Source organism: Dasypus novemcinctus, chromosome X, assembly GCF_030445035.2.
Source record: "Dasypus novemcinctus isolate mDasNov1 chromosome X, mDasNov1.1.hap2, whole genome shotgun sequence".
Lineage (NCBI taxonomy): Eukaryota > Metazoa > Chordata > Mammalia > Cingulata > Dasypodidae > Dasypus > Dasypus novemcinctus.
In genome coordinates, this window is record NC_080704.1 from 189312922 (window position 1) to 189324864 (window position 11943).

General features: G+C 41.6%; 1 protein-coding gene across 6 annotated transcripts in view; it reads right to left on the reverse strand.

The window, feature by feature from the left end:
- LOC101420875 (zinc finger protein 705D-like) overlaps positions 1–11032 on the reverse strand; it is a 152672-nt gene extending 141640 nt beyond the window's left edge. For all 6 annotated transcript variants that reach the window (XM_071213093.1, XM_058292014.2, XM_071213094.1 and 3 more), the window contains exon 1: positions 10492–11032. The gene's annotated coding sequence lies outside the window, so the exon portion shown is untranslated. The remainder of the gene's footprint in view (positions 1–10491) is intronic.
- Positions 11033–11943: the final 911 nt, after the last annotated feature.

Genomic DNA, 11943 nt, shown 5'->3' on the forward strand with positions numbered 1-11943 from the left:
TAAGGCATTGATTCAACCATGTCATTATCATCACGGTTGAGTCCCGGCCCCCTTGGTGGGCTATATAAAGGGACACTCACTCAAGAAAACTCACGGGAGGAGATACACAGTGCAAAAGAGAGCTCCATAGACATGGAAAAGGAGAGAACTTTGAGGCTGGGGCCTCAAAACACATGAGCCATTTGCCTGATAGCTTGCAGCTGAAGAGAACAGAGCAGCTGAGCCCCAGGCCAGCCTACAGCTGAGATCTGAAGAATATGGGCCTGCAGAGTCTTAAGAGGAAAGAGGAAGGAAGAACCCTCCCAGACATCGCCTGCCATCTTGCTTCAATACGTGGCAACTGACCTTGGGTGAAGAAGTAACCTTGTGTTGTACTCTTCAGAGCCTTCTAACTGTAAGTTTTTACCCCAAATAAATACAGATTTCTGGTACTTTGCATCAGCACCCCTTTGGTGGACTAGTATACTAGGTTTATGTGTAAGAAGCAATATGATAAAAATTTGAAAACCCAACAGAAGTGGGAATCTTCATGACCTTATGTTTGCTGAGGAGTTCTCATATGCAACATCTGAAGAAAGAGTCATGAAAGGAAAAAATGATAATGGGACTTTATTTTTTTTTTAATTAAAAATTCTACTCTATAGAAAATACTGTTAACTGAATGAAAGGACCTCAAGACTGCACTGGTACAAAATTTTATAAAATACATACATCAAAAAAGGACTTGTACCAAAATATACAAAAGGCCTATATAGCTCAATAAAAAGAAAACAAACCACACAATTAAAAAATTGGAAAGTACTGAATAGACACTTCACCAATTAAGTATACAATCGGCAAATAAGCACACATAAAGATATTTAACATCATTTTTCATTATAGAAAAGTAACTTAAACCAACAATGAGAGACACGACCCACCCATTGGAATGGCAAACATCCAAAGAACAGCTAATCCAATGGCTAGCAATGATGTGGAACAAGAGGAACTTTCATGTGTTGCTGGAAGGAATGCAAATGGTACAGTCACTTTGGAAGACATTTTAGCATGTCTCATAAAGATAAACATACCTTAGCATGTGACTCATCAATCACACTCCTGGGTATGAACCCATTTGTTTGATAACTAATGTCCACATTAAAAAAAACAGTACCCATATATTTATAGCAACTTTTAGTTATAATAACCAGTCACTAAGAAAAACCAAGATGTCCTTCACTAGGTGAGTGGATAATCAAACTGTGGTACAACTATGCCTTGGGATACTACTCAGCAGTAAAAAGGAAAGCACTATCCTGCCACATATAGACATGGAAGCATCTCAAATTCACACTGCTAAGAGAAAGAAGTTGGTCAGAAAAGGCCACAAAAATGCATGATAAGGCTACGTCTGCTTGTTGCTGGGGTATGATATTGGGGACCTCTTTGAACATAATGAAACTATGTGCTCCAAGGAGTCTGTCAGAAGAAAATTCAGATATCCATGCAACTGTCATTTTCCTTTAAGATCGGGAATGCAGCAGGGAAAAGAGATGATATTAAGTGGTTTTCTCTCAAATCACGGCACCATACATGAGTTAGACACTAGTCCAGCTGCTAAAGAGACAGATACTTAAAACAAAAAAACATTCTTGCCTTCTTGTCTCTTACATTATTGCAATAAAAAGAAATACAAAAAATGAGCCCAGCAAGTAGTTTGATTTTCTTTAAGTTCTCCAGAGTTAAAACAAGTCCAGGACTCTGGTTGGGGCTTTCTTAGTTGAGAAATGTGGGTTCATGGTTCAACACCCTGTAATTTAGCTGTAGTATGAGAAGTTTGGATGAACTTGGTAGGGTCCTTTTTTAATGAGAATATATCACCATGACAGAGCACCACCTGAATGAATACTCATGGAAAATTCCACCTAACCTTTCATTTGAGCTATACTTGCTTTCATAAACTAAGTACAGGATGCCAGTAACTGCAAGACCAGTCTGAGCCACCTGCCAGTAACCACAAGACCAGCCCAAGCTAGTCCTTTCCAAACTGGCAACTGTGCTCCACGTGTAGAAAGTACCGGATGAAAGGAAAGACCACATGTGTGTGAAAAGGTTGCCTCCCTCATCTCATCCTGATCTCCCATAAAGAACCCTAACCCGGTCCTTTGGGAAGAAGGTGCTTTATGGACACTTTCTTTTCCATTCTTTACCAAAGAATAAAGTTTCTGCTCTGCTTTACTGAATCTGGTCTCATTCAACTGGCTCAAGTGACTCCAGATAAGAGAGTCAGTTAATGGGTCCAACACAATAAATATCTGGTGACTCCACGTGGACTAGCCTCAGCCCTCTTCTTTCTGTAATACAGGGTGGCGGGGAGGAGGAGGAATAAGATGGGTCTCTCTGCTGCCCAATCATTTAGGCCTCCTCCTCTTTTTTTTTTTAGGAGTTATCAGAGATTGCGGCCAGGATCTCATACATGGGAAGCAGGTGCTCAATCACTGATCTACATCCACTCCCCAATGAAAGTTGTTTTTTTGTTGTTGTTAGGGGAAGGGGGGTGGTTTTGTTTTTAGGAGGTATTGGGGATCTAACCCAGGACCTCGCACATGGGCAGCAGGTGCTTAACTACTCGAGCTACATCTGCTCCCCTGGCCTCCTCCTTTTTGCCTCTGGATTTTGCAAACGGACATCAGGAGCCAGAAGAGTAAGTCCCCTTTGCGAACACTGACAAACAGAAGTCTCTCTGGTATGTTGTCACTTTAGCAACAGAATGGGTAAAAGAGAGCTCTAAAGGAAACCAACTGGGGATGCCTGGTTGAAGGGCAATTGGTCATGATGCCTGAATAACAGGACTCCTGGTCTTGGACAGAGACCAAAGCAAAGGTAATCAATGGTCATGGAAAAGCTTTTATACCACTGGGGGTTGGCCTGGCACCCTATCTTCCTTCCTGTCTTCCTTGTCACCTCTCTGGCCATGCTGGTCCATCTCTTTACCCAGGCATACTGTATCAACTCAATCTTTTCCAATCCACCTGTATCACGGACCTCTGGAGAACATCCTAGACCCCCCATAGATGCTCTCAAAACTATGTGGTCAGCCCCAGATGGAGCCATCCCACCACCAAAGAAGACCATGAGTATTACCTGGGAACCCCACATTACTTACACTCTATATCACTAGGGATTGGCCCAGAAACCCTTACCTTCCCTGCCCAGGTAGAATCTTACAGAAAGGTCCTGCCTATTCTCACCACTGCAGCTCTTAGAGGAGCCTCATAAATCAAGAACTTTGGTGGCTAAGCAAAATAAACCCTCCTGAACCATTCTCTCTTCCTTCTTATAGGATATTTTGCAAGAAAAGGGAAGTTCACTCCCAGGAGGGCTAGACAAGACCTTAGGAGACCAGGAAACAATTTCAATGAGTCTTTCCTGAGACCATCCTCAGATTCACACCTTTGATAAAGTAGACCTAGGCACTGAGGATTCTTTTTGTCATCACTCCCCCCACTGTGTAGGAATCTCTGATCCACTGGGAGTTGATCACCCAATACACTCTCTTGCAAAATAGTCTTGGTATCAAGGTGAGCAGCTAAGAAAACTTATCTGGGCAAAATTGTGTGGGATTTGTATCCCCATAAGGCAAGAAAATCTCCCCTCAGAAGCTGACTGGGCACCGGCCAGCACACCTGATTGCCATACAGCACCCTCCTCCTGGAGTCAGCTGTGCACCAGCACACAGCCCAATTGTGTGGAGGTTCTCCTTTCCCCTGGAGCTGGCTGGGCTGGGCGGCAGGACACACACCTCACCGCCAACCATCTTCCTCTTCTCTGTAGTCAGCAGGGTGCCTGTCTGCCCACCAGATCAGCCCCTGCCGCAGGGTCACTCTCACTGGAGTTGGCTGGGTGCAAGCCCATTGCTCTCCTCACCCCTACTGCTGTGTGGACAACTGCATGCACACCAGATTGCCCTGTGGCTCTCCTCCCTGCTGTAGTGAGATGGGCACCAGTACGCAAACCTCACTGCCTGTCAGACCCCCTTCCCCACAGCTGGCTGGGCATCAGCACACACTCCCTATCACCTGGTAGCTTCCCTCGCCCCTGGATCCAGATGGGTATTGGGACACACACATAATCACTCAGAGGTTCTCCTCTCCCCTGAGCTGGCTGGGTGCAGTTCTGCCCATCTGATCATTCCCCTGGTCCCCTCTCCCCAGAGCTGCCTGGGCACTGGCCTGTTGCTCTCCTCTCCCCCTATGCTAGCTGGGTGCCAAAACACTGGCTCCCCTCCCACTGGGAGCCGGATGGCACCGGCACTCAAACCTGACTGCCCACGGGCACTACTCTCCCCTGGAGCGGGATGGACTTCAACCTGCCTGTCCAATAACCCTCCCACACTCCACACTCCCCTTGGGCCACCCAGACAACCAAGGATAGGAGTAAAATGACAGAAAGGGGACCGTTACTCGTCCATTTTTAATTGGAGACCGAGAAGAAAAGAGGAACCCTCTTTGTTGCCATTAGCAGGCCGAAATCATAGATTGTACCCAAAGCATAAGTGCTATCAGTATATATGTTAAGAGATTTTCCTTCAGAGAAAAAGGAGGCTCAGGGAAGACCCTAGGGGTCATCATGTTGAGAAGGAAAAATACTGTGGAAGGCTATCTCATTGAATCAGTTCACAGAGAGTGGTAACCACATAGCCTACTTTAAATTTATGATCAGAATTTCTATCATAAGAATCATTAGCAAATAGAATGACATCTGGGTTGGTTAAAGGGGCAGGGATAATCACTAATTGTGAAGTTACTGATTTATTGGATTCCTAAGAATTGATAATATAATCAGTGACTCCAATTATTTCCTATATATTCATACAGAAACTAGTACACGAATATTTATAGCAGCTTTATTCATAATAGCACCTAAGTGGAAACTACTCAAATGTCCTTCAACAGGTGAACAGTTTACAGAGCATCAATTAAAAGAAATGGACTACTGATACATGTAACAACTTGGATAAACCTCACTGAAATTACACTAAGTGGGAAAAGTCAGTCTCCAAAGAATACATACTACATGAACCTATTCACATAATTATTCATGAAGCAACAAAATTATATAGATGGAAAACAGACTAGTGGTTGCCAGGGATTATAGGGATGTGAAAGGAGGGTGTAGGAATGACTATAAAAAGGGTAGCACAAAAGTGCCTTGTAGTGATGGTTCAGTTAAGTATCTTGGCTATGGTGGTGGTTATGCAAAGCCACAGATGATAAAAGTGCATATGCTACACACACACACGTGTGCAGGTATAACTGTCGACATTTGAATAAGCACTGTAGATTGTACCAATGTCGATGTCCTGGTTTTGATTTTGTTCTGCAAGATGTTTGATAGTTATGATAGTTACATAACATATTACCATTAGGGGAGGCTGGGTTAAGGGTGCACAGAGCCTCATGTATTTCTTTCCAACTTCCTGTGAATTCTTCATTATTTCAAAATAAAGTTTTTTTAAAAAAGGACATAATATTCTAGGTAGCTGAAATTGCTTCATAGAGTGAGAAATATTAAGTGTTTCCCCTAGACCAAATGAAAACTAAAAAGGTAAAATGCCTAGTATAAAATTAATGCTTTATTAGTTTCCCTTGTAAGATACTTTTAGACTTTTCCTTATAAAAATCTTTCAATTTGTAACATTAATGAGTAACACTGTTGTATTATAAAGAGGATAAAGGGAAACCACTATACCAGAATATATTTAAAAAACAAAGGATGTACACTGTAATTCTCAGATTACTAAAGCTCAATTCAATTCTTCATTCATTTATGAATAACTTGACTCTAAAACTAAAGCATGCATCTATGGAACATGAATGTATTCTTATTGTCAATGGTATGTTTTCTCGATAGAGGTCCACACAGTATCTAATAAAATATTCAACTTCCATCCTAAAAAAGTTGATAATTTTGATGCTGCCATCTTTTAACAGATTAACTTAATGTTAGTTTTAGGAATAAAGGGTCAATAGAAATTAAATTTTTAATGCATTCTTATAAACCCCCTCATGAAAGACAAATCTTGCACAAGTGATAGCTTTGTGTTGAAACCAGTATTGACTGCAGACAGTATCCCAGGTATCTTGCTAAAAGGATACAGAAAGGTAGCACCAATTGGGAGTCTTTCCCTTTATAGCACTATGTTGTTATAATATGGTAGAATCAATTTGCTACTGTCCAATAGTAATAGATATATTATTACACTTTAATGAAAATATCCCCACTGTTGAATTTCACACCACGAACTCATTTGTATCTCAAAATTAAGACCCTATAACTTCTTTATATAGAAATGTATTAAAATATCACTTAACCCTGCTGCAAAAAATAAGTTACTGAACTCAAGACAAGAGCTACTTGATATGCGTAGTATTACAATGAATGCCAAAAGTGCCTATTATATATTAAGCTGCAAATTCACTCAGAAAAGCCTAAAAAAAAAACCTTGTTACAAGCATGCCCCAAGCAATAATGTATTTGATATTCAAAATTGAAAAAAATAGATACAATTATACAATAGGAAGGTATAGCTAACCTGACAAACATGAAATCTTTTATGAAAAATTTTTTTTAAAAGATTTATTTATTTATTTAATATCCCCCCTCCCCCGGTTGTCTGTTCTGTGTCTATTTGCAGCGTCTTGTTTCTTTGTCCGCTTCTGTTGTCGTCAGCAGCACGGGAAGTGTGGGCGGCACCATTCCTGGGCAGGCTGCACTTTCTTTTGCCCACACGGAGAACTGACACACAAGATGATGTAACAAAAAGAAACACAGATTCCCGTGCCGCTGATGACAACAGAAGCAGACAAAGAAGACACAGCAAATAGACTCAGAGAACAGACAATTGGGGTGGGGAAGGGAGAAGGGGAGAGAAATAAATAAATCTTTAAAAAAAATAAAAATAAAAATAAATAAAAACTAGGTATTCTATCTCTTATATAGTTACTGGCAAACTACTCAGCATATGGAATTTTAAATGCAAAACTTTAGTATCGTGAGTATCAGTCAATACATAGATTAAATTTCAGTTTATAAACTTTAGTTTATGCTTCTACAACCTGATACTTTCCCATAGATTTACTTGCTTTTCTTTTCTTAACATAGATAAGTATCAGATTCTTATTCTGTTGAAAGCAATTTCCTTAGCAAAGGAAGAAGATGCTAACCTGTTTTTAAAGGGTTTACAGTGACTGGCACATATTAGGCATTTAACTATTACTTTCCTCCTCCCCATCCAAAAAAAAAAAAAGAATGACACACTTTCCCTCTCAATCACTGCTTATTGAAGAACCTGAAGGGAGAATTCTCACGATGAAACGATGAAGGTAACAATTCTTCAAAGACAAAGTATCCTTTTTTCCTTTGCTTCTAATCCCTACTGCAGAATTTCTGGTGATCTCCAATCTTCATAATTATAAAAAGCAGAGTTATTTAAATTTTAACCATGGTTATGTTCCCTTTCCATTAAAAAGTTTGATTTTTGGTAGATTTTAATTACTGTTGCTGAGAAAATATCTACATTTTCTTCACAGGAATAAATTTCTAACTATGTCCTCATAAGCCAGTGATAAATTCAGGGTTTGTATCAATGTTTGTGCTTCATAGGTCAACTCTCACACTCACAAAGCATTCCACCAGGGATAGCCATCTTCGGAGATTCCCGGCCTTAGTATTCAGAAAGACAAAGCTTTCTTATCTTTAGTTGATGCAAAGGGCAATCTTTTCTTGAGAGTCCATGAAATGTTGCAATTGTTAAATGCAGTCTGGCAAATTAACACAAATGTAAAATTTAAAATCACTCGCAACTATTTAATGTGATTAGAACCCAATTCTCAATTTTTTAACTTTCACATTAATGAATGTGCTGAGATTTATTTCCCAAGGCAATTTTTTTTTTTAGCAAAACTGACCAGCACAATAACAATCTCAAGTCAATTCTAGCTTCATACATTATACAGACAATGGATACTTCAGGTACCCTGGCTTCACTTTGAAACAGTCTATTCCTGTTTCAGGTAAAATTGAAAAACTGAAAATAAATTGTCTAAAACAGGGTTAACTTTTTTAGTTCCATGGAACCCTTTGCCAGTCAGATGAAAACCAGAGACCCCTAAGTCCACACTGTACTGTGTATTATTTAATAAATATTATCACACTGCACTAACAAGTCCCTACAAGAATAATGTTTTTTTCAACTTAAATTCAAGCTCACAGACTCCTTGTTAAGAGCCCCTGGTCTAAAATGTAGTTGGGAGTTGAATCCTGAAATTTGAAGGAAAAAACCAAGACTATTTACTCAGTGCTATGAGCCAGACTAATTGAATAATCACAATTTTTCAAAGGCAATGTTAACACCCATTTTCCAGAAGATGACAATGACTGCTATAGATGATTAGCTCGGTTTAGAGCTATTAACTAACAAATGAGGCGTTAGAACCCCAAATTTAGCATCTCTCGAAAGTTGGTTAACTAAGGAAGATTATTTTCCTACTCTTTCCATTCCCAAAGATGATTAAATTTAGCTAGCTAAAGTAGAGAAGGCAGAAGTCAAGAAGAGCAAATGAGAAAAAATTCAAAATTGGCCAATTTGGCTACTGTTGAGCAAATTACAAGTTTAAGATGATTGTTTAAAATGGGATTTTTTAATAAGTCAAGGGTTTCACTTACCTAGGTGGATAATCCAGAGATAATTTATCTCATGTTCAGAATGTCAAAACCACCATCTACTCTTGATGTCTTAACACTAAGAAACAGCTTATTATTCAGTTTTGTTTGATTGGAGGCCTAGTATTCCACTTCCAATTTCCCTCGTTTTTCGCATTATGATCCTATATTACGCAATTTAGTTTCCTCTGAACAAGAGGCAGGCAGCAGCCAAGGCAGTTTCAGTAAAAAAAACAATGTACCTGGATGAAAGTAATCACAACTGAATGTAAGAAACCAACAATCTGACATTACACTGGTGTTGGCACCGTAGTAGAAAGTCACAACTGAAAGACCACCCTTTCCTGACTCTCCCAGTTATTAGCCATGCCATCTTGGGCAAGTCATTTCTCCGGGTCTCAGCTTCTAAATCTGCAAAGAGGAGCTACCAGTTTTGCCTACCTCACAAAGTGCTGCAAATTTCAATGGTTTCATGGCCATAAAGTGTTATACACAAATAAGGAGTTTTTCAAAGAAAATACTACTATGACCGTAAAAGACTAATTTATCGTGCATTTAAGATTAAATTCCACCAACTACATTTTCAAGAGAAGTGAACATTTATTTATAGGACTGAATTCAAATCTGATGGAACAATTAATATTATATCCAATGCAATATACTATTCTGGGAATACTAAAGAGTTTCTCTCTGATAAGCTAACTACAAGAAACAGAAAATATTAAGAGGCAGAAAAATGGGAGATAATTAGAAACTTAGTTATTTTGCCTAAATTCCTCCACTAATAAGTGTGTGAAAATACCAACCACTTAACTATATATACCCTTTAGGTAAGATCTAAAATTACTCCAGAAATAGACCTACTCAAACCCTTAAAGCGTCTTTCGACCATATCAGCACGCCACCTTGTGGACCGAAATTTCTTTCCCGACTCGCTGGAGAATGACAAGACCAAATAAAATCTAGTCACCTTGAAAAAAAGTTCATGCATATTTTTAATGGGACTTTACTACAAAAAAATGCGTCTACAACAAAGAAAACTTAATGCTCAAATGTTTTTTTTTTTTAAACGGGTAAAACTTTGTGGTAAAAGACCCATGACTTTCACCTATCTTCACAACAACGAAATTAACTAAATTCAAAGTGATGGAAAATTAGATGAAATGGACATAAACATAAGCCAAAATTTTAACATGCAAAAAAAAAGTTTTTTACTTTAAGCCCACGGTTAATTAGAATTTTAACATAGTTCTTTGGTATCATGCATCCCAATTGACTTTCTTCATGATCGAAACAAGAACCTGGGTTTCCCTACTCCGTGATCCCTCCTGATTTCTTACAGGGACCCAAGGTGAGACTTTAAAATTTCACGAAAATCTCGAAATAGCTCACTGAAGAATTGTTTTCTTACTCAGAACTGACAAGCGCTTAAAAATGGAAAGCTACAGGAGACTACCTACAGCGATAACCTACTGCGTAATACGAAATTTAGATAAAAAGGGCTTATTTCTTTTCCCGGTTGGGCTCCCCTGTGCCCCCAGGTTCTCCAGATCCAGTGGGAGGTGGGAAGAGCGTGGCGAGCCGGACCGGCTTCGGTAAGGGGCGGCCTTCAAGCTCACCCGAGGGACCCGCCTCGACCCCGGGCCCCGGGGACGCCTCACAAAGGTAAAACGGCTTCGCCGCAACACAGCCGGGAAGGGGAGCGGCTAGCGGGAGCCGGAGCGGGACGGAGAGACTGGGGGTGCGCGATGCCTCTACTGCGCCGCCACCCGCCGGTCCCGCACCTACCTTTCCAGACCGGGCCGCGCGGGCGCCGTCAGGTCAGAGGCCGAGGTCCGATCCTCGTCCGCGGCCGTGAGGCTCAGCTTGCCGCCACTGATAGCGCTGCAACGCCCGCCGCAGTCCTTGCTTCCTCTTTATTTGCGGGTCTCGCTGCCACAGAACGGCGCCGAGGAAGGAAGTGAGGATCCGTCCCTCACCCTCACCGTCCCGCCGCGCACCCCGCTCGGCCTCCGTCCCCTCAATCGGCGCTGGAGCGCGGCCGCCGCTCCGTCAGGTTCGCGCCTGGACTACTCACCCGGAAGTCGCCGCCCGCAGCCGGGCCCCGCCCGGGGAGGAGAAGGAGTAGGAGCGGCGGCCTACCGTGGAGAAGCTTTCCTTCCGTAGAGCAGACCGGCACCTTCTCCGGGGGCTGAGCGTGCCCCCGCAGCTGCCACTTCGGACGGGCGCGGAGCCTCAAGGGAAGGGGGCGTGCTCTCGCCTTTGCCGGCTGTGGCTGTTCGGAGTACCATGGCAGAGGGGTCCGGCCGTGGGCCATGCTGTGGTTGGGCACGTGGTGGCGGCAGTGGTCGCCGAGCGAAGCTTCCGCTGGTGGGCGGCACCGGGTAATGACGTGTTGGGAAGTTTGCCTCGCCGCAAGTTCACTTTTGTCAGTTTGGGCAACTTAGAAGCATTGTCCGTAATGCGATATCCCCACCTGGACATGTCTGGAGGCGAAACCAAGGAGCTATTGTTCTCTGGAGGTGGTGCCTGTCTTGCTAATCCAGAAAGGAGTCGAAGGCGTACCCCATGAGGTTTCCATGAATCCGATAAAATACATATTGTACCTTGAATGTGTTCCTTGAAGCGAGACTTGGTGTGTCTGGCCCAGTTAATGAGTACTGGCCTTACCAATATTGTTTATTCCTAAAATGAGGTGATTTATGAAGATAAGAATAAAGTACACCAGAGATGTTCAAAGGAGTTGTGGTCTCCCAGTAAATCAGATCAGTCTGAAGAAAACATTTGCCACTTGTAGCACAGGTTCCTCTTAAAGACTTGGACTGAAATCTTAAAGGCAAAATGGTCAAGGACACGAACAGAGTTCACAGCAAAAGAATAGCAGTGTTTTAAAAACAAACAGATGCTCAACCTCACTTAAAATAGAAACATACCTTGAAATTAAAATAATGAGATTGACAGAAACCAAACCTTGGAATCCCACAGCAAGGCTGTAGAGAAACGTGCTCATAAATTTTTTGGTGGGAATGGAAAGTGATTCAAGCTCTGGAGTACCAAAGTTACATATGCATTTATCCTTATACCTTGCAGTTCCATTTCTACCCTAACCTTACTCGGAACATTACGCTTCCACAAAAAGAAACAAAATATACGTTGAAGTGCTGTTTGCCTTAGTAGATGTTTGGGAATCATACATGCTCAATAGGAACTGATTGGATGACCTCCAAGTGCATACTTATT